Source organism: Carlito syrichta, unplaced genomic scaffold (assembly GCF_000164805.1).
Source record: "Carlito syrichta isolate Samal-C Ts95f unplaced genomic scaffold, Tarsius_syrichta-2.0.1 Scaffold309724, whole genome shotgun sequence".
Lineage (NCBI taxonomy): Eukaryota > Metazoa > Chordata > Mammalia > Primates > Tarsiidae > Carlito > Carlito syrichta.
Window position 1 is genome coordinate 922,087 of NW_007253820.1, and position 22,201 is coordinate 944,287.

The window sequence follows — 22,201 nt, forward strand, 5'->3', positions numbered from 1 at the left end:
CACCACAGACCTGCACGCTCACCCCCAAGCCTAAAGATTCTTAAAGTAGTGTTTAATAAAAGTAAGAAAATTCGCAAACACAAAAGGATCCGGTAAAATAGTGAGACAGGAGGCTGGTCCAAATTTCTGATGCTTTTGAATTGAAAATTGTCTCAAGTGCTGGGGCTGGATTGTGCCAGCCATGAGGCCATCCCAAGGTCAGGTTGCCGTTTATTTGCCTTCTGGACTTGTAGGCTCTCAGGGGCTTCTCATTTGAACTTTTAAAAAAAGTGACATCTCATCCGCATTAGGAGCTTCCCCGAAACTGGATCTCCAGAGCCTTACTTCCTGATTTCCAGACAGAACTGAGTTAGAAACACAGTAACAGAGTCGTTTGTTTTTCTGTCTCCAAGGCGTTTGGCCCCATCTGCGTCCTCCCAGCCAGGGCAGAATGGAACACTCGGTTACTCAGACTGAGGCTGACACGACAGACTGGAAGCTGTGACCTGGCAACATGCCGGCTGAGAAGTGGAGTTCTTCAAGCAGGACTGAACGCATCTCAAATTCATTCTGGCAAAGGGAATTTAACACACAGTCCTTTGGAGTTTCTTAGACTAGCTTAGGACATTTTAAGTCAACTTTATGTTTGTTGCCTGTTTTTCAGGTTTTCAACCTCTGCTACCAGTTGGGTACCTCATTTACATCAAACATTTGACTTTTCTAAGCCGTGCTGTGGCAGTTTTTGTCCTGTGAAGGTGACCCCGGGAGGTCCACCACTGTGATGACTCTGGCTTGAAGTTGGGTCGGATGGAGGACGCTGTGTGACCTTCCTTCAGAAGGAGTGGAGGGCTTGTTTTCCTCATGTAGCCCTTGGAGTAGCACTCTGCTGACAGTGGTGTGGTAGCATATTGGTGAAAAGCTCTTGCCATCACTGGGATTCCGTGTGGACCCGACTTGGGTGCAGGAGCGTGCAGCAGGTTGACTGTGAGCAAGCACAGGCTTCCAGCCCACAACTGTTCTGGGCTGTTGCATTTGCTCTAATGAGGAAAGGATAATATGGTGGCCTTGACGGTGTGGTAGACAACCGCACATGTGAGCTGTAAGGGGAGCATGCAGCCCGAAGGAGACAATATAGAGGACTCTTCCCTCTGGGTTGTCAGGCCTCGACTCACAAAGACTTGCTTGTGTTTTGAATGGAGTTGGGAGTCATACTGAGTTCAGTGCTGCGTTCTCTGTGGGTCAGAGAGAAAGTCAAGAGGGTAGCTCTTAACGACTTAATTCAGACTTCAGCTACCAGATAGAGTCACTGACTATTTCAAAACCCAAGGAGGTCTGGGTGCCGAGTGACTCACGGTGTTTGTGTCCCAGTGAGCCCGCCCACACTAGCCTGTGGGTGATGCTCACGCAGAGTAGGGGGGCGGACAGCTGTTCTGGGGGAACGGGTGGGCTGAGGCTGCAGAGGAGATGGACAGGGGGCCCTGTTCAGCTAGCCAGGGGAGGCCGGGAAGCTGCTAGTGGAAGAGACAGTATCTCAGGCTCTATTCCCTCTCCCCAGGCAGGGCTGGGGGCCTGGCGGCTCTGTGCCTCTTTGGGCAGGCTCTGTGTGATGACAAGATGCTGCGGGCAGCTCCTGGCCAGCCCCCACAGTGCTCACATCCTCTGCTTCCTTGCTGCTAGCCTGGCCTTTCTTGGTGGCTGGAGATGGTCCTCCCTACCTTTTCTGACCATCTTTGGCTGCCTAGATAGTCGCTGATAGGTGCCTGGTGTCCTCCCAGATATACTGTGTGTATGTAAATTTCTGTCTTCAAGCTGTCTTTAGAAGGCGTGGATTTGTACCTTTTCCTCCTTGTGTCCGTATATTCCTCTTTAATCTGTGGCCATTGTCCCATTTCATTTCTTTCTCCTTTAATCCTACTCCCCCTTTTGTCCCCAAAGGGATGAACGCAACCTGGTTTTCATTCCAGTTAGGACTAACACAGGCCGTGTGCAGGCTGCTCAGACCCATGCTGGGCGGGCCATATGTTCCCACCTTTCTTTTTTGTTGTACCCAGCACTCCTTCCAGCTTAGCATAGGTCTTCAGGAGGTCGGGGATAGGGGATTAGCCTATGTCCCTGGGTATGCTCTTGCCCTGAACCCATCAGGGAACTTTCTTGGGTAGGGAATTCACGATCCCACTCTCCATGCATTTGAAAACTGTCACGGGTCCTGTTCCCTGCTGAGGCTAGTGGCTCAGTCGACTCCTGGAGGACAGATTCACTTTGAGCTTGACCTGCTCCATTCTTTCTTCCAAGAACATGGGTCTCTGACTGTCTTCTTTAACGGTCATCGTTGCCACTATTTACTAAATGCTTACTGTGTGCCAGGCTCTGTGCAAAGCATTTTACATGTGTTTTCTCACTTAAGCTTCATAGCAACCCTATGAAGTATCCTCATTTTACAACTGGGAATGTTGAGGTGCAGGGAGGTTAGCTTCTTGCCCTGCTTTGTTCTGCCAACGTGTGCCATCACCAAGACTTGATCTCATCCCACCCCAGGTCTTGCACCTTAACCACAGACAGGTCGCTCTTGAGCGGAATTGTCCCTCACGGGCATTTGGCAATGTGTAAAGACATATTTTTGGTCACAACTGGAAGAGCTCGACTGGAATATAGTAGGAAGAAGTCAGGAATGCTGCTAAACATCCCCCAGCGTACAGGACAAGCCCCATAATAGAACCAGCCCCAAGCACCAAGCCTGAGGAGTCTTGTTATAGATCTGAGGAGCATTTATGTTTTGTAGTTCAGGGGCACCGTCCAAGTGATATTGTGAGATTTTAATTATTTCAATAAATATTCTTTGCATAGTTTTAAAAATTATTTTTAAAATCTCAGAAGGGACAAAAATATATAACTGCAAACATTTGATGAAATTCCTAGCTTTTGAAATTGAAAGGATTTCTAACAATTCTTACACCTCCATTGTGATATGGTTATCGGAACAGAGGATAGTCATGCCAGACATGTTTCCTCTGGTTCCCACCTAGAGGCTCTGTACATGTAAATCCCCTGCTAGGTTGGCAGGAAATGGTAACGTTGTGACAGTTGGCATCTTGAGCTTGCTAGAGTCCCACGAACCCCAGCAAGCAGCCACGCGGCTGGGCGGGTATGCAGGTGCAGCGGGCGGCCTCCCTCACGGTCCTGTTGTGTGCTCCCAGGGGCTCTGCCCTCTGCTCATCAGGCAAAGCCGAGTGGTCCCAGTTGGAAAAGTGGACGGCCTTCCTGTTTGTCCGAGCTCCTGGCAGCAAGAACACAGACATCTGCACATTGTCCCGCGGGCTTCCTTCCCCAGCCCCCGGCCCGGCGGGCAGCACCAACCCCATTGTGTTGTCCACATTCTTCCTCATCTTGACCTTGCGCCAGCTGCCTGTTTATCACAACGACTCCCCAGATAAAGGCTCCTTGGGACTCTTTTGCTTTTAATTCAAAGCTAGGCTGGGAAATGGAGGATCTAGCTAAAATGCAACACACGTTTCGAAGTGTATCTCAGGCTGCAGTGAGACTGACTGCCTTCAGTTCCTGCTTAGCAATCTCATGGCTTCTTTGTAAGGGTGACGTCTGTCTCCTAGGCTGTGACTGTCCCTGATGCCCCAGCCCCCTGAGACCAAGGCACCCATCTCCCCACCTTTGCCTGCAGAGTAGTCTTCCCCCGCCTCCCCTTGGCCTGTCTGGGCAGATGGTGGCCCCAGGGTGTGTCCTGGCCCTAGTGTCCTCTCCCGCCACGCCCTCACCTTGGGGGGGCTGTCCTGACACGCAGAGGGCCCAAGTCGCCACCCTTGCCAGAGGCCATCCTAGCTCTTTGAAAAACCATTATAAAAAGTTTACAAATAATGCTATGAGATAAAATGTGAGTTTGAATGGGTAAGAGGGGCTGTGAGGACATAAGGTTAATTTTAATTCTTCTGTCTAAAGTCCATCGTACAAATGACGAGCAGAAATGCCTGGATTGCTTGTCATTCACCCTTTCGGCTCCAGTTTTACTTACACTCACATGCAGTGTCAGTACGGTGTGTCCTTTTCCACTTTTATCAAGAAGTGTTTTCATGCAGCCTTCCAGAGCTATCCAGCAAAAGCAGAAAAATGCCAACCTTTTTTTCCACACTGGCAGCTCTCCCATTTAAGTTAGCCATCTGTTACTTCCCAGATATTACATCCCTGACCGAACTTTATCATGCTTTTCTTGAGAGTCTCAGCCGTCAGCCCTGCCCCACCCAGTCCAGCACACTGACCTCTCAGTGACATAGGCATGACTGGTCCTCAGTGGCCCAGGTCTTTATTCTATCTGTGTGTTTCCTGACTCCAGCTGCAGTGACAGTCTCTGGGAAGCAGTAAGTATCTCAGTGTCTCCTCCCCTACCCATCCCCTCCACTCCCACTATCCTGACATCTATCTTGGATAGTAGGATCATGAAAAAGACGTTAGCTTCTAGAGGCCCTGCCTTGCCTGACTTAGAACTTCAGTGTTTGGTTCAGTGAAAAGTGGCTGTTGATATTGCAGGGATGGACAAGGGCCCACAAATACATAGTAATATGAGTTCTTAGGTCAGGAGGCCAGCAGTGGGAGAGACTCCTTTTTAAGGGCTTTAGTTTTAGCAGATATTTAATGAGCATCATTTTTTAGAAGCATGAGGATTAGTGAGATAAGAAGAAAGGAATAAGCTGGGCTCAGTGGCTCAGCCTGTAATCCCACGTCTTTGGGAGGCTGAGGTGAGTGATTGCCTGAGCCCGCGGGTTCAAGACCCGCCTGGGCAACTTGGCGAGACCTCATCTCTACAATAAGTTAAAAATCAGCTGGGCATGGTAGCGCGTGCCTGTAGTTCCAGCTACTTGGAAGGCTGAGGCGGAAGGATCGCCGGAGCCCAGCAGGTTGAGGCTGCGGTGGCCAGGAGCGGCCACTGCACTCCTGGGCGACAGAGTGAGACTCCAACTCAAAAAAAAAAAAAAGAAGAGAGGAACAATTACATATTCCGAATCCTGGGAAGCATTACAAAAGCTATTTTTGCAGAAATGATGGGATTTCACCTGTGACCTCAGAAATCCACAGTCTCTGTTAAGAGTTGGTTTCTCGGGAAAAGGGGTGGCCTGTGGGTGCTCAGGTCACTTATGGGCTATTGGGCTATTGGGCTACTGCCTTCCATACAACCAGCCTCAGGAGATCATTTGTATTCCCGCCCACATCAAGCTGGCATGGTTTGGCACTTGCTTTATGAATGGCCGCCTCTGCTAAAGGGCACATTGGAGCAAAGGTCAGGAAGTTAGGGGGAGTGGCACTGGGCACGTTTGAGCATCGTCCTTGCTGCCAGCCTAACTTTCCTCTTGTAACCCTGGCCTGGATGTGTGTGGCTGACCACCAAGAAATTTGTCACCAGAGCATCTCACCTCAGCCTTTGCTGTCTATGATTATTATTGTAATCTGACTGATTTTACTGAGTCTGGTGAAATACTGCTTTCGACAGCATTGTAGCCAGAATTTTTAAAAAATTTAATCCATCCATGATCCTACAGATAATGCCAAATAAAATTGAAAATTACTTTAAATTAATGTCAGCTCTGCAGCCTTATCACCAGGCATTGGGCTGGAGTGTTAGATTTTTAAAGACCCTTTGAATCATTTGGTTGATTACAAAACAAGACATTTTATTAGATCATTAATACAAATACTTAGCAGAAATTGCCCCTGGATAGATGTAAATCAGCCTTCTGGGGCCATTTATAACTGATGAGAGGATTGTACTGCTTGACTTTACTAATTCGCCAAAGAACAGGGAATAAACAGCAAATGTTAATTTTATAGGACAGTTTCATATGGTTTATGTTTTAAAATAAGAAGGGTATGACTTTTGACTCTTGCCTGAAACTAAACCACTTAAAAAGGAGTCTCCCTGCCAGGCTCGGTGGCTCAGCCTGTAACCCAGGACATTGAGAGGCTGAGTTGAGTGAATTGCCTGAGCCCATGGGTTTGAGACCAGCCCGGGCAACTTGGCAAGACCTCGTCTCTACAATAAATCAAAAATTACCCGGGCGTGGTAGCACATGCCTGTTAGTTCCGGCTCCTTGAGAGGCTGAGGCAGAAGGATTGTCAGATCCCAGCAGGTCAAGGCTGTGGTGGCCATGAGTGTGCCACTGCACTCCAGTCTGGGTAAAAAAAAACAGGGAGTCTTTCATATTTCTGGCTTCTCAGCTGGAGAATTCATGTCGAAATATGTGTGTTCATCATGGCTCCTTTCTTAAAATACACCAGAAAGCAAAATAGAAATACTTTTTAAATGGTTAAAGCTCTGTAATCTACCATGTTCTCTGGCTATCAAAGTCGTCATGATTCCAAGCATTTTGCTGGTTTACAACGGGAGGCAAAAGTGCATAAGAAAGGTAGGGTCTTTTTTATGACTTTTATGATTTCTCAGAGCCAAGTAAGGGTCCTTAAACTGCAGGGTCCATCTCTGAAGCCACAGATGGAGGGGGCCTCTTTTTAGCTTTTAGTCCCAAGACTGAGTGGGACCTGCTCTACTATATTCTCAAGAAGAGGAGTTAGGGTTGGGTTCCCCCACTCCAGAAAAAAGTAAGAAGGTGGGAAGAGGGAGCCAGCCTTGCCACGCCCTTGCCGAGCCGTTGGACAGCTCCTTGTGTGTGCCTGGGGGTGCGCCCAGCCCCAGACGCTCAGCTCAGATCAGGTGTGACTTTCCCCAGCAGTCCTTATTCCCCCTGGGGCCTCCCCCTTTCCAGCCCAAGGCCTCCCTCTCCAGCTCTGCAGGCCGTGTGGAGCTTCTGCTTTGGGGAAAGCCACTAGTCCTGGAGAAGGTCTAAGAGGTGTTCATGTGTTTATGTGACTGACTTGGAGCTGAAAGTACCAGGGTGATCCACAGTGCAGCTCCTCGCTTTCGCTGAGACCCCAGAGCCCATGGATCTCAGGGAGCTGTGCGGGCACGTGCCAAGACCCGGGACCAGCCCAGCTTTCCCTGACTTTCGCTGAGTGGTGTTTTCCCCCTCACCTATGACTTTGCCATTGGACAAACTTTAGTCTACAGGGTTACTGATAAGAGAAGGTGAGTTTTCTGGTGTTGTGGAAACAAACAGCAGAAAAATAAATGATGATATGATGCTAACAGAAATGAACCTCCTATGTAGTAGTGCCCACAGCCTTGCCCAGACTTACATGTACAACATCTCAGCCCTCAGGAGGCAGAGGCTCCCTTCACCCCGCTTTAGAGACACGAAACCGTCCCCAGAGGGGATGTTCTCTGCCCACAGACCCAGAACCGGTTAGTGATAGAGCTGGCTACGTCCTTCTGCCAGATGACTCCTTTCACATGATTTTCTGATGGGGAAAATCGGTATTAGAGAGAGAGGTGAATGACACACATGCCAGGTGGGCCCTAGAGCAGAAATACTAAGTGGCAAAAGGAATGCCTGCAGTGTGACCATGGGGACGGGAGGCTGGGCCCTTCCAGAGCTATGGTTCGTGGCCATGGACCACTACGTGCTGAGTACCTGTCTGTGCTTGTTACTTACTGTAGCGTAGCTGGTCCTCACACCATCCTTACGTGGGACTCCATTTTCAGGACACAGGAGCTGAGGAGCAGGGGCCCGACGGCCTGAGATCAGCACTCAGGATGTGGTAGAACCCAGATCCACACCCAGACAGTTGTCTCAGTGGGAGTCAGTCGCTGCTGCTGCTGCCCGTGGTCGAGCTCATTGCCTGGAAGGAGGCGCAGCCTCTGTTTCACGCTCCTTCTGCGGGCCTCCCCAAGGACATAGTCTGGCTCCATGCTGTGCTGGAACCCAGCATCATCAGCCACCACGTGTGAGAGGCAGAGGAAAGGAACTTCTCTCCAGGGGAGCTTTCCTCCAAGCCTCGGAGATCAGGGCTGTGGGAGATGGCTTGTTGGGACGGTCTTCTCTCCACCGGGGACACATGTGCCTCGGCCACCAGGGTCGTGCACCCATGGCGACCGCCAAGTCCCCGCCCATTCTTCCTGCATCCCATCCCCAGGCCCTCCTGCGTCTTTCCCTCGTGGAGGCCAGGTGGGTGCTCGGGAGTCGCCACCTCAGCCCAGAGCGTGCCGTGGAGCAGGATGTCCATGCCCTGAGTGTGTCACGGGACAGGCTTTGTCTGCCCACCTGGTTCAGCATCCTTCAGGTGAGCAGCTGGGAACAGTGCACTGGGAAGCACCTCTTTCCCAGCAGTGAGTGAAAGCTGCTTCCCAAGCCTTCCCAGCACTTGTGTGCTTTTGTTTCCAACCAGCCTGGTCTTCTAACCTGTGCTCACTCCTTCTGACACATCCAGCTGGACTTTACCTCTGTTTATCACGTTTCACTAGTGTTAGAAGCCACAATAATCAGTCCCTGTTCCCAGAAAGAAGATTCTGAACAAGTACAAGGGTTCAGACTTTCCAAAAAAAAAGGTGTGTGGGGGGGTAGTTTCTGTGAGCATCTTGAACTTGGAGCCTGCAGTGACTTCATCTAGGCAGTACATTTCTGAGCCCTGAGTCAGGAGGCTGTGACTCAGTTGTGCAGGCCACAGCTAAGGCCCAGAGCCTAAGGACTGTCCTGTGTTTGAGCGTACCTGGGACTGCCAGTGGTGGCACTGACCTTGCTTTTCTTGGAGGAGTGTGCATCACTTTGGAAGCTGCGCTCACACCCATCTATTTTCAAAACATGATTCGATTTCTAAATGTCTGGGGAATTCCTCTGGCTATCTGCCTATGATTTTGAGCTTGGCATTTCTCATGGGGGAAAGTTGAAAACTGCTGGGCACCTGATCTCTGACTCTGACATCACTGAGGCCTAGTGTTTCATGACAGGTGTAGACACAGCTTACAAATCTGTCTTGCTAATTTTTTAGCAAGTGTGTCTGGGAGTGTGTGTGTGTGTGTTCCCAATCACACACTATTTCATATATTTTAAGTCTCCCAGGGCGATATTTTCAATACATAAATAAAACTGTAGAGAGCCTCAGTTGTGAACTCCCGCCTCGCATTGGACATCTTGTTCTTTATTGCACATATGTGCAGTGCACAGAGGCTTGGGCTGTCTCAGACCCGTCTCCAAGCTTGCTGGCTTCCGAAAGTGCTGTGTGGGCATGAGGGCGGGGGGGGGGGGAGTGGGCCATGGGGCTTCAGGTTGTGTCTTTGTTGTGAAAAGCAGCATTGATGTGAGTGAAATAATAAAGACCCATGAGTCTGGCCATTTCAGTGATGCTTTTTGAAATAGGACATTGCCTATACTAGGATTTTGCCCTTTACTTTAAATTATTCAAAAAACTTTAAAAAATCCCCCTACAGCTTAGTAATGTTGGGTAGAAGCAGAAGTGACTTCAGCAAAATTATAGAAAATTTAAAAAGAATACAAGGACTAGCATTGTCTTGGGCCCTGTGTGAACCCAAGCTCGGCTCTTGGTCTTTAAGAACTTACGTTGTCTTATGTCACTAGGTGCAGTTCACATAGAGGGTTAGAAATGTGTCACTCCACTGAGCATTCTGCAGGCAGTCCCTGGAAGGCGGGTGGCCTTATGACGTGTGGGTCCTGGTGAGATTGCCCTGTTGGTGCCGGCTGCCCCGTCTGGGGTTTCTGCCGGCAGATGGGAATCCCCTCCCCTCTCGAGGGGTCACGCAGCGGGGCTGTCCTGTGGCCACTTGAGGGGAGCTTTCTGCTGCGCTCTGTTCCCGCCTGTCCCCTCCTAGGCAGCTGCTTGGCTCCGTGGCACCAAGGCCTCTGCGGACAGCATCCGCTGTCAGGCGTACTGATGGGTTGGCTTGTTGGGCCAGTGGAGGAGCGAGGACAGAAAAGCTGCTTTTGCCATTTTTCAACTACCTTTGTACACGTCCACGTTCGCATTTTTGTCTATTGCCAATTATTGAGTTTATAAAATAATACATTACTGTTGAGGAAAAAGGGGATTCCACTCAAAATGAGACAATACCTAAATTGAGACATTTTGAAAATGCTGGGTGTCCTTATGAGCTGGGGAACGTCTTTCTCATGGAAGCCTCCAGCTTTCACCCAGTATCGCATGCTTATCCCTCTTCTCTGAAGGGACCACATTCCCAGAAGGAATACATGACTCCCGTAATAATTACCTGAGAGAGTCTGAAGTGTGGCCGTGGCTTGCTTTCTGCCTGTGACTCACTCAGCCCACCCGGTGCCGTATTTGCCATGGCTCCTCCCCCTCTCCTGTAACTGTCTTGCATCCTGGCCTGCCACTCCCTGCCCTGCTCCGCTGTCTGAGGTCTGGGGCCTCTGTCATCCCTACTGCTGTCCATGATGATTTCTGGCCCCTCTCTCAGTTGATGCCCTCCCTTCAGCCCTGCTGTCTCCGTTCGTGGAAGGACCTGGCCGGATGCACACTGGAGACAGGCCCTGGGCACGCCGACACCTGTGTTCTGTGCTGGCCCCTGGCACCAGCTGCCTTCTGGAGCTATCTCTGGAGCCTTTGACTGAGCCTCCCTACCAGACAAAGCCCAGAGCGCTCTCCTTGTGGTGAGCGCCGATGTTCTTGTGGCTGTCCTACCTGCAGTGGCAGGAGGGGGCTGGAGCTGCCCCAAGGGGAGCTCTCTGGAGAGCAAGGGTGGAAGGAGAAGAAGCAGAGAGAGTTGAGCTTGGGTGGGAGACCCAGGGTGCACCCGTGTAGGACTCTGGGACACTTCCTGATGCCCTCACCTACTCAAAACAGAATTTTCTTCTTTCACAGCCCTAAAATCAACACACAAAGAACACAGTTGTGATTGTAGCAGCTCACCTAGTTGAGTTGTATAGTGTGTGCTCTGGGATAATTGACCAAGCTCTCATGCATCTTACTGGATGACTTTGGTTGTTGTTTGGTCTCAAAAATTCCTTTGCCATGTGTACGAGAGAGGACAGTGAGATGGAACTGGACCTGCCACCAGAGCAGGCAGGCTGGCTGTGATCCTGAAGTCAGCACTGGTTACAACAGAGGTTTGGGTTTGCCCACACAGTGTGTCCATCTGGATGGCCATGCCTTTGCTTCATGTTGTCAGGGACCCAGGCTGGTGGAGAGGTCCCTGTGTGACTTTTCTGATGTCACGAGCTCTGCTCAGCAAGGGTATGTGTCACTTCTCACAGTGGATGAGCTGAAGCAAGTTCCTGGTCAGGCTGACGGCAGTGGAGTAGAGACAGCCCCTCCAGGGATGGGCAGGAAGTCTCTGACGCAATAACACGGCCATCCACAGGAGGAAGGGCCTTCGTTCTGGTTGGCTCTGGGCTCTTCTGGTGTTTGTAGGTCTGTGTGAGAGACTCAGAAATGACATGATCCTCTCCACTTGTCACGTGTGGGCTTCAAGCTGAGGGAGGAAGCTGGCTGGGATCATGGATCCTGTGAACAAGCAGAGGTTCTCCTGCCTCTGTCCAGAGGGACGAGGAGGCCATCCATGGCCTGGAGAAGGAGCATAGAGCCCCCAGCCCGTTCTCTAAGTCGTTTCTTCTCAAAGTTGAGTCACTTGAATAGAGGGCATTGGGTGCTCCCTCTGTGGCACCAGGGAGTTTGAGAAAGAAGCTTTATGTATCTCAATTTTTATTTATAAGTTTGTTGTTTTCCACCCTTGTTGCTTTTTTTCATTAAGATTCTCTACTTCTTACTGATCCTGGAAAGACTCGTGAAGGTCACTTTAAGAGTTATATTTTGCCTGATATCACAGAATGCACCTTTGAAAAACACCTTTTTCTTAAAATTATATAAAGCAGTGATTTAAAAGCAACTGTTAAAACTAAAGTTTTAATTACATGTGAATGAACTGAAAAAGCTTTTGACCCTGGGTTTAGGCAGATCGCCCAGCTGACACGGTCTGGGCTATGTCAGACTGTAGCATCGACCTTGGACATGAGTTTGCTCAGCCCCTGCAGCTCACAGACATGAAGAAAGACGCTTCCCAGAAGGGTTTGGATGAGGACATTTGTAGAAATGGGGGCAGGGGTTATAAAATGCATAGGTAAGACTCAGAAGAGAAGGATCACTGAGAAAATAGGACCAGATAAAGGACCTACAATCCCTGGCGGCTGATGCCTCAGGATGGAGGGGTAAAGGCGACTTTTCTAGAAGCAGGTGCCCAGGAGGCAAAGTGACTGGATATGGGAGGACTTGGTGAGGCATCAAGAAAGAAATACGGGACTGGTGAATTAACCCTTTCCACTCAGACATGCCCTCTGAGGGGACATCGTAAATCTAGCAAACCACTCGGATGTCCCCTCTCAGGGGACATAAAGATTGCTGGTGACTGTATAGGACAAACTTGTGAAAGTGCAAATTTTTTCAAAAATGTATGTTTTCTTGAAGTTTTCCATTTAAATTGCATGAAAAAGTAAATAAAGAGATGCACTATATACTGAGATGTACATAAAAAAAATCAGCTGGCACCATGTAGAAGGAGAATGTATGAAGTGCTTTCACAGTGGTGGTGACACTTCTTTGTAACAGAGCATTTGTATAAGAAATGCAGCTGGGGGTATACCCTTTGTATCATATGGCATAACTTGAAAAGATAGATAAGCAAGTTACTGTAGCCTTACAAGAAAGAGACTTTCAAAGTTGAAGGTGGATTGTATTGGAGTATTGAGCATCACAGATCAAACTATCTGCACTAAGCTTTGATAAATTTCATCTTGTGATTTTATAATTTATGATGATAAACTTTTCATCCATTTAGTTTGCAAAACAAGGGCAAAATGAAAAGACAAAAGTGACAGTTATAAGCAGCAGTGAAGACAAGTTAGATTTAGACTTTTATATAGATGATTTAGAAAAATTTTGTTGTGTATCCTCAGACAACAGGACCATAAATATAAGTGTAATATAAGTAATCTAACAGAACCGACTATTTTACTCTGTATTTTACAAATGAATTAGTGGATAGTGGAATAAAAGAAACAAATATTCTGCGAATGAAAAAATAAGGAAAAAGTAGTGATCATACAAATCAATTTGGCATAAGTGGCATGGCATTGACCAACAGGAATTTTTATCTTTTATCTCAGTTATCCTAAATATGGGAATAACTCAAGTACCAAATTCGCAAGAGTACTGACCAACTGCTTTCAACAGTAAAATACTCTTCTTTTCAGAAACATTCAGTAGAGAAAGGCTTATGCAAATCTTCTGGATGCTTCATTATAAGGCATCTGCATTGAGTGATGGGACAAACAGAACTCGTATTCAGAATGCCAATAATTACTTGGAATACAATGATTCAAAATTTTTGCAATATTTTAGACCAGATAAGGCAATTTGTGTCAACTGAAAGGATGTAACATGGAGTCAATATACTCAAAGACCAACCATTTTAACACTGCCGAGTTGTCATATTTTTCTAGCAGTTCACTTTAATTTACCCTCTAATCACTAGCCAAGGACAGAACCAGTTTCTCAGAGGTAGCAACTGATAATTGCTTTACAAACCCCACCCCAGCTTGTTTCATAAACAAGTTAACCTAATCAGCTCTTCATGACTTTCGTGACACAGACTCTATCAACAGGCAACTGTCATGTGACTAACCATCTATCTGCCTGCTGTCATTCACCTGATGTCAGTACTTTTCCTCCATGATGACATGGAGCAGACCACCACCCTGTTACCTTAACAACCTTCCCATATCAAAGGGAGAGTTTAAAAAGGGTTCCACTTTGAGCAGCTGGCGCCATTGCTTTGCTAAATTCTGGTATGTCCATGTGGCTCTCTGAGATACTGCTGCCATGTTTCTTAGTTTGGCCCACTCTCCTACCTTGGGGATGTGAATCTCTCTCTCTCTCTCTCTCTCTCTCTCCCCCCGCCTCAAATTTACTTTCTAAATAGACTATATTTTCCAATCTAACTCCTGTGCAATTCTTTGCATCTTTCACATGGTACCAGACACCCACACCCCAGTGGGTCTGACCTAACATTTTCTGGAGGCCCCACTGGGATACTTTTTAACCTAACACTTTTCGAGATCACACCAAGACCTTTAACCTAACATTGACGAATCTGTTGTTCATTTTAAAGGGAGAATATAATTTATAACATACAACTTAAGTAAGCCTACCAAGTGGGGTATATGCATTTATGTGCTAGCTGATTCCAAAACAGGGTATATTTTTTTCATTTCTTCCCTACTGTGACAGCATAATATCTGAAAACATCATTTGACCTGATCTTCAGTAAACGCCAGAATTCCATTACATTTATGTAAAAAGTTGTTGGAAAAAGTTTCCAATGCAGCAGGATACCACATGTTTACTGACAGATATTACACTAGTGTTGTCCTGGCAGAAGAGCTACTAAAAGATGAAATGTCATCTTATTGGTATAATCAAAGTCAACCAAAAGGGAATACCAGCACAAATCAAAAAGCTAGATTTTTTAATGAAAAAAAAAAAAGCCGGGCTCGGTGGCTCAGCCTGTAATCCCGTGCCTTTGGGAGGCTGAGGTGAGTGGATTGCCTGAGCCCGTGGGTTCGAGACCCACCTGGGCAGGCGAGACCTCATCTCTACAATAAATAAATAAAAAAAATTAGCCAGGCATGGTAGTGCGCACCTGTAGTTCTAGCTACTTGGAAGGCTTGAGGTGGAAGGATCGCCAGAGCCCAGCAGGTCAAGGCTATGGTGGCCAGGAGCAGCCACTGCACTCCACTCTGGGTGACAGAGTGAGACTCCAACTCAAAAAAAAAAAAAAAAGAAAAGAACAGTAGCATATAGGAAAAATAATCTTATGGAAGAACAAAAGGATCGTTATAATTCTTAGCACTTAGAATTATGCAGGAATGAAATCTACCACAAGGACATTACATGATGGAAATATTATAAGACTGAGTCTAAATTCTATTGCACATATGAGCAGTGTGGATTATATGCTTCTATGTATTGTTTTTTGTAAAAATCTTTAAAATTGTGGAGGAAGTCATTTTGGGGACTAGAAATAAGCGTTATTAACGCCTATATAACATACTGAGCATCAAACAACAACAAAAAAGAAAAACCTATGTCCCATTTGAAATTTGTCAAGCTTCTGATTGATCATTTGAGAAGTGGTTTTCAGGAATCACAAGTACATTCTTCCACATCTTCTTCAAACAACAGACTAGACCATACACTGCATATTATTAATGTGGGAGGAAGAAAACAAGACTGCATTGTCTGCTTGAATAGAAAAATAACAACTGGAAGATGTCCAACAAATTACTATTGTACAACATGTATCAATAACCTGCAATGCATGTCGGTGACTGTTTCATGTTACCATGCATTAGAAAAATATCAGATATAAAATTATGTTCCTCAATGTCCAAAATTCCAATATAAGCCATATATCATCACAATAAAATAACTGGTTCCAACACTATACTATTTAATATGAAGTGATCTGTTTTTCACTATTTTCTAAAAAGGTGCGGTCGAGTTGCTGGTAGGTGGCCCGCAAGATTTCTCCAGGTGCAGAGTTAAAGAACAAACTTGGCAATGAGCAGGTCAGGAGAGCTCCCTGGGTGTCCCATGACCAGAAAAGAGAGGCTTGTTCAGGTGCTTTGGAGATAGGCCACTAGGCTGCTGAAACCACCCACAGGGTCAAGGGGAAGAGAAGCATCCTGTGGATGGGAGCCAAACCGGATTCAGTCCTGAAAATCCCAGAGTCTGCTTGTATGTTCCTCAAGATTCCTGAGAGTTGGGGACCAAACCCATTGGGCCTCTGCCAAGTGGCGGGCCCAGCTCTGGAAGGGGAGTTGGTGAAAAGTAGAGGTACTTGGCCAGCCTCGCAGCTTCCGAGACCATGCCTTTGACCCTCGGGTGCAGTAAAGGTCAGCAGCAAATGAGGTCCAGGCTTCAAAAAGTGGGGGTCCCTTTTTTGCCATTCACAGAGTTGAGATGACTGAAAACAAAAGCAAACTTTGGCATGTGATCCAGAGAGACTGCATGGGACCCCCACAGAGGCAGGGTCAGGACACTCGGTCAGGCGCCCTCCACATGCCTGTTACCCCGTCGCCTCAGACAAGCAGACTAGCACGGACCTTAAAAACAATTCAGAAGACAGCCAAACATGTATTTAATAAGCACTATGGATGTCCAGGTTATTATAGAACATACCATACTCATTAGAATAGACCTTAAAATGTTAAGATGTGAGAAATCTGTTTTCAATTGCACCTGCACATTTTAGAACTGCTCTCTGTGGGAGCCTCCAGCACAGAGAGTCCCCACATTGCCACTGCTGGCATTTGGGGCTGGGGCATTCCGTGTATAGCAGCATCCTCGGTCCTCTAGGTAAGCAGCACACAGAATGCCCCCCCCCAAGGTTGTGACAGCCAAATATGCCTCCAGACATCGCCAGGTGCTCCTGTGGGGCTGGGTGGGGGCAACACTGACCCCCCATCGGGAAGCTCAGCTCCTGAGTTTCTCAGTGGAGTCAGGCGGGATGGAGGGAAGGGCTTGGTCATGCAGGCTGGGGAGGGAGGTTGGCAAAGCAGGAGGTGGCGGCTCAAAGATTAATAGAATGATCAGCGCCTTTGGACCCACTCTTTTTCTTTTTTTTTGATTTATTGTAGAGATGAGGTATCGCTGCCCAGGCGGGCTTGGGCAATCCACTCACCTCAGCCTCCCAAAGGCGCGGGATTACAGGCTGAGCCACCGAGCCTGGCTTGGACCCACTCTTAAATGTGGCCAAGATGTCCGTGTTTCTGTAGTCAGCGTGTTTCACGGGGTGGCTAGAGGGAGAGTTGGCAAAACTTCCTTTGATTAAAAAAAAAAAAAAAAGGCACGCCAAGGTCTGCCCCTCTCGTGCCGGGCTGACCTTGCTGTTCTGGAAGCTGCTTCTGTGCCCTGCAGAGAGGACAGGGTGTCTGGGTGGTCACTTCTGTGCCAGGAGGGTGACAACATCCGAGCTGGGAACAGCTGGGCTCCTGCAGAGTCACCTGCCCCTGTGACCGAGCCATGCAGGGACAGGTGGTCTGACCACTGCAACTGTCCTGACTGAGCTGAGCCCCACTCCTGCCTTGTCAGCTTGTCCACTTCCCTCCCCAGCACCAGCGAACCAACCTCTTCCCAGCGGCCCCATGCTGACTTCACCCTGAAGGAACCTTGTGGGGAGACCATTAGAAGTGCAGGTCCTGGCACCACCTCCAGACAGTGTGATCCAGCGATGGGGTTCAGAGCCTTTGCTTTTTTTAACAGGTGGCCCTCGTCTTCCTTGGAGAGAGGGGGTGGTCCAGGGACCACACTTCAAGGAGTAGCACTCTAGAACACTTTTTGAAGGCAGAAGCACGTACATTCTGCTCTACTGAATCCTCTTACCCTTATAGAAGCCACTGGGATAGAGGCCACATTACTGGACCTTGTGTGGCTCATACATCCGAGGGAAAGGTGGTCGAGAAGGTGGAGCTCAGCCAAGAAACTGCTCAGAGGCCACTGACTATTTGGCCACATGAGTCAGTGTAGGAGGCTTCTTATTAGTAACCAGAGCTAATCCTGTCAAGGGCTTCCTTCACCACAGGCATTGCGTTCAGCTGGTCGTCTGGTCATGGCTGACAGCAGCCGAGCATGTGAATTCGAAGCGAGGCTGCTTATTCTACATACACTTCTCCCTTGGTCCTCAGGAGCCTTGTTGGGAAGATGACAATCCCAAGGCTTCAGAAGGTGAATAAATAACCTGTCCAAGGACACACTGCTGCTCAGTGGCAGGGCTGAGATCTGCCCTTAGGTCTGTGCAGAGCTCTTGAGACCCCACGCCCTTCTTGGTCACGTGAGAGCTTTTCTCTTCACTATAACCTGTGTGCTCATGGTCCAAGGAAAATCCCCAAGACGACTGCATCTGTTCGTGGTGGGGGTCTCTCTTCCTATGTCTGCAGATCTTTCTGTGTTTTTATGTCATATATAAAATGTTGCTTCGTTCCAAAGAAAGAGAGCAAACATTTCTGAGAAGTAAAATGCCCCTTTCGCTTCCGGGATGGCATCTCGGGACAGGACTTCTCAATTGTGGGAACCCATCAAAGTTTTCAAACAAAACAGAGTCCTACCCAGACCAACCTTCCACTCCATTCACCAGCAGAATCCTAATTTGCCAGATGGCACAGTAGCCGTCTGCTTCTCATTCCTCTCACTCTCTCTTTATACACACATACGTGCACATATATACACATGATGAATATACATAGAAGTATTCCGCTTCTAAGGTGTAGCCCTAGTGATGCTCTGTCCAGTGTGAAGTGGGAATTAAATAGCCTCACCTACAAAGGAGCCTCACTAAAAATGTTCAAGCTGAATCTGAACTAGCCTTTAGAGGTAACTTCCGGTTTCTATGAAACGAATAGAGACGTGTAAACAACATCATGCGGAAACAGAAATCGGATTGTTGTGTATCCTGTGAGACAGCTGGCCTAGTATCCTCAAATAGTCAAAGTCCTGGGGGAAAAACAGGGGCAGGTGGGGTACGTTAGGGTGGAAAGACGGTTCTTGACTAAAAGAAACTAATCAGATGTGATGCCTGGGCCTTGATTGAGTCATGGTTTTAAGAAAACAGCTGTATAAAATGAGGCAAGGCTAGGGGAGTTGGAGTACGAGCGAGGCTTTGGCTGTAAGGGGGATCACTGCCCGTGCTCTTTCTTGGGTGTGCTAACCCTATTGTGGTTATGTAGGAAAATGTTCTTCTGTTTAGGAGGTGTGTGCTAGAGTATTGAGGGGTGAAGTGTCAAGACATCTGCAACTCATTTCCAGATAGTGCAGGACAGAATCGTGTGCTGGTGTGAGAGTGTATGTGGACAGATGGAACCAATGTGGGAAAGTGTGAGCCAAGGCTGAAGCTGGGGGCTGGGCGCGGGGCTCCTCATCTGTTCTTGCTAACGTCCCTCTGTGTTTGAAAATGCTTATAGTAAGGCTGAAAAGCAACCAGGGCGAGTAAGCAAGACAGTGTTCTCCAGAGCTCTTGGCCCTGGCCCCTCGGTTGTGCCTTTGTGACTGCTGCCTTTCTGCCCCCTCGGCCTTTTTGTGTGGGGTGACCTTGGCTCCTGGGTCTCTGTCCTGGCACCAGATGGCTCTGGCTTCACTGGGACCTTCATCCCTTCTGACAGACAGCAAGAAGCTGCCAGAGCCTGAACCCTGGGATCTGAGTGCCCACCCAGCTCTGCCCAGGGCGTCACCCTCCTGTTATAGTCAGGCTTTGGGAGGGGTACGTACGTCCATTCATATGCATGTGTACAGGACTGACTCCCACAGACCAGCCATTCGGCACCCCCTGCCCACTCTCTCCTGACTATGGAATGGTTGTAGGTTTCTGCAGGATTCTCATTTGTCTTTTCTTAGAAAGCTATTTGCTAAGAGGCTTACTCTGCAGACCTTTGTGTCGACCGTAGCCTCATTTTCTGAAAGTCAGAGGGCTGTCAGGTCATCCGCAGTCATCAGGGATGTGTAGTCAAATCAGTGTCCTAGAGGGAAAACTACTGAGTGACCCCTGAGAGAAGACTTTTACGTGGAATGGTCGTGAAGGCCTGCCGGGCTTTGTGAAGTGAGCATCATGGAAGCAGAACTGACAGGTGATGGCAATGGGTGCCACAGTGGGTACCAGGGCTCTATAATGAGGCTCCCTTTCCCCTTGACACAGGTGTCCTCTCGGCAGGTGCCTGCCTCTCTGTGCACATGGCCACAGTGGGACACTCCCAGAGCACTGACCACTACAGAAGCTCCCCACTGAGTTTTCACATCTTCCCTCCTCTGGCTACCCTGAGCACTGTGCTTGGAGTCCTCAGGAAGCTGTGGCTACAGACCATCGGCCATGAACGTCGGGGCTGTTCCTCGATGGTGGCAGTTACTGGGCTTGCTGGGGAGACCTCATGTCTTATCTCCCCGTTCAAGACAGGGAGGGATGAAGGCCTCATCCCGGCCCCATCTCACTGGTGTGGCCGTGAGAATCTGGTGCAGTGGTCAGGGACTGTATTAGCATAAAAGGAGAGGGAACTCTAGTATCTGAACTTGAACATGTGGTCCTTCAGTAATCCTGCCTTCAATTTGGCATGGCCCATTCTGCTAAGCCCAGATACCCCATCCTCACTTCTCAGAAGGGGCAACCTAGTTGCATTCCTGGCTCTGAGCACAGCTTGCAGGCAAGGACAGTGGACACTGGAGGCATCATTAAGTCACTTGAGAGGCTGCAGCTGAGTCATGCAGTGCTGCCAAGAGGGCAAATATTCATACTGAAACATTACCATGAGAGAAAGGGCCGGGCCAGAGGCGGGCTGGACTGAGCAGTGAGTTGGTTTTCTGGTCGCATAGGAAGGCTTTTGTGGCCCTCACCGGCTGGCTGTCCCACCTTGGGGCTCAGTGTGCTTGTGAGCCGGGGACGAGTGCAGCTCCCAGGGCTCCTGGCCTCACTGTGGCATTTTCTTGTGCTTTTTAAGAGTGACCATTTTCATGGGAAACTGTCTCCTCTGATGTTCTTTTTTTTTTACATTGGTAACTTTTCTCAAAAGGCCTTCCTGTTTGGTAATATTAGGGGAGGTGAGAATGAGTGAGTTGGGACTAGGATGCACCTCCTGGCTTCATGCTAATTTATTTTCATGAGTCGGATTGGCAGCTGGGTCAGGTGGGAAACAGGAAGTGAGACCAGGATCCTGCCCTTGAAGCCTACCAGGGACGCTGAGGCACCAGTGACCCTGTCCACCTCTAGGTAGCCTGGGCTTGATTTCTCTCTCTGTACGATGGCCACGTTTCTGTTATCTGCTGAGCACATCTGCCTGTTCCACTGTTGTCTGACCACTGGCATCCATGTTAGGGAAAAGCTTCTGAGGGCAAAAGGCTGCTGTTTGTTGAGCACGTGCTGGGCCAGGCACTGTGCAGGTGCTTGGACAGATGCCCGTGCATTCCTACGACCTTGTGAGGCCGGGCACCTTAGCGACTCTGGCTCCGCGTGTGGGAGCTGAGGACACGCTGAGCAGTCAGACGTCCACATGGCAGTCCACATGGCAGAGCGGGCGCTGCAGCCCAGACCTGCTAAACGCAGGATCCTCCAGGGACTCACCAGCGCCCACCCCCCACGCCCAGCACAGCCCGCTACACGCACCCCGGATGGCTCGGCGCAGAGGTTCCCGGCGTTGCGCTAGCTGTGTCCCCAGAGTAGCATCTTGCATGACCACAGTGACGTGAGGATTTTAGCGCATCATGTTTCGTGAGATGAGTGAATCACTCACTCTTCAGGACGGCAGCTGCAGGTAGGCACGGAGCAGGCGCTGAAGTGGGCATTTTGACGCTCTGGGCGTCCTTAGTTCCCACTTCTCTTCCCCTTTGATGGCTCCTTCCTCATCCCACTAACCACATGCAGGGCGTCTCTGTTGTTCTCATGTAGTTGATTTGACCTCGGTTACTAAGATCTACTCATTCCCAGCAGGGCCGTGTGCCCAGATGTCAGATGTGAGCTGCATGATTCTTCCTGACCTTGGGGACAGGACAGAAAATGGGGCTGCTGGCCCCCGGTTCCAGAGTTCAGGCTCCTCTGAGGGGCTTTGAGCCCTGGAGCAAAGTCCTCTGGTAATGAAGCCATTTGTCCTTGGGAGCAGAATGAGTCCTCTGTGAAATCAGAAACAATGGGCATGTTGAGCTCCAGACCTGGGGTGAATGGAGGCTTAGGCAGAGGCACATGGGATGAACTGGATGACTCAAGGGGTGCATTCTTCGGGGACAAGTTTCTGTTGTCAACAAGTCAACTCACTTATAATGATACTCAGTTAACGGTCACTAACACCCGTTTTGAGTAATTTTCCCAAGCAATCCATGAGCTCTTCTTTGAGCTTTATTTTTTTCTTTGAATCTTAATTTGTGTAAAACTCACCCTGTGAAAAATAGGTTTGGGTGGCAGTGTTCTGTTTATGCTTTTTATGGGCTTGCTTCCTTTCACATTCTCATTTACCTACGAAGCACACACTCACTCATGCTTAGCGTCTTTGCTGGTAATTTGGTTTCCAGGCAATAAAAGTGGGAGTTGTTACTCACTCACTGTTCAGCAAAAGCTTTGGGCGCAAGTTTTTTGAGAACTTAGTTTCTTTAGTACCAAACAGCAGCCAGAGTCTTGCAGACTTTAAAAAATGTAGCCAAACCCACAGACCTCCTGCTCCCCGTGCTGTTTGGCTTTTTCTGACACACAAAGAGGGAAAAAGAGCGTCCTGAGAGTGCAGCAGGCCGGGCAGGGCACCTGGCTGGGAGAGGAACCCAGCTGGCTTCCTTGCTTCCGTCA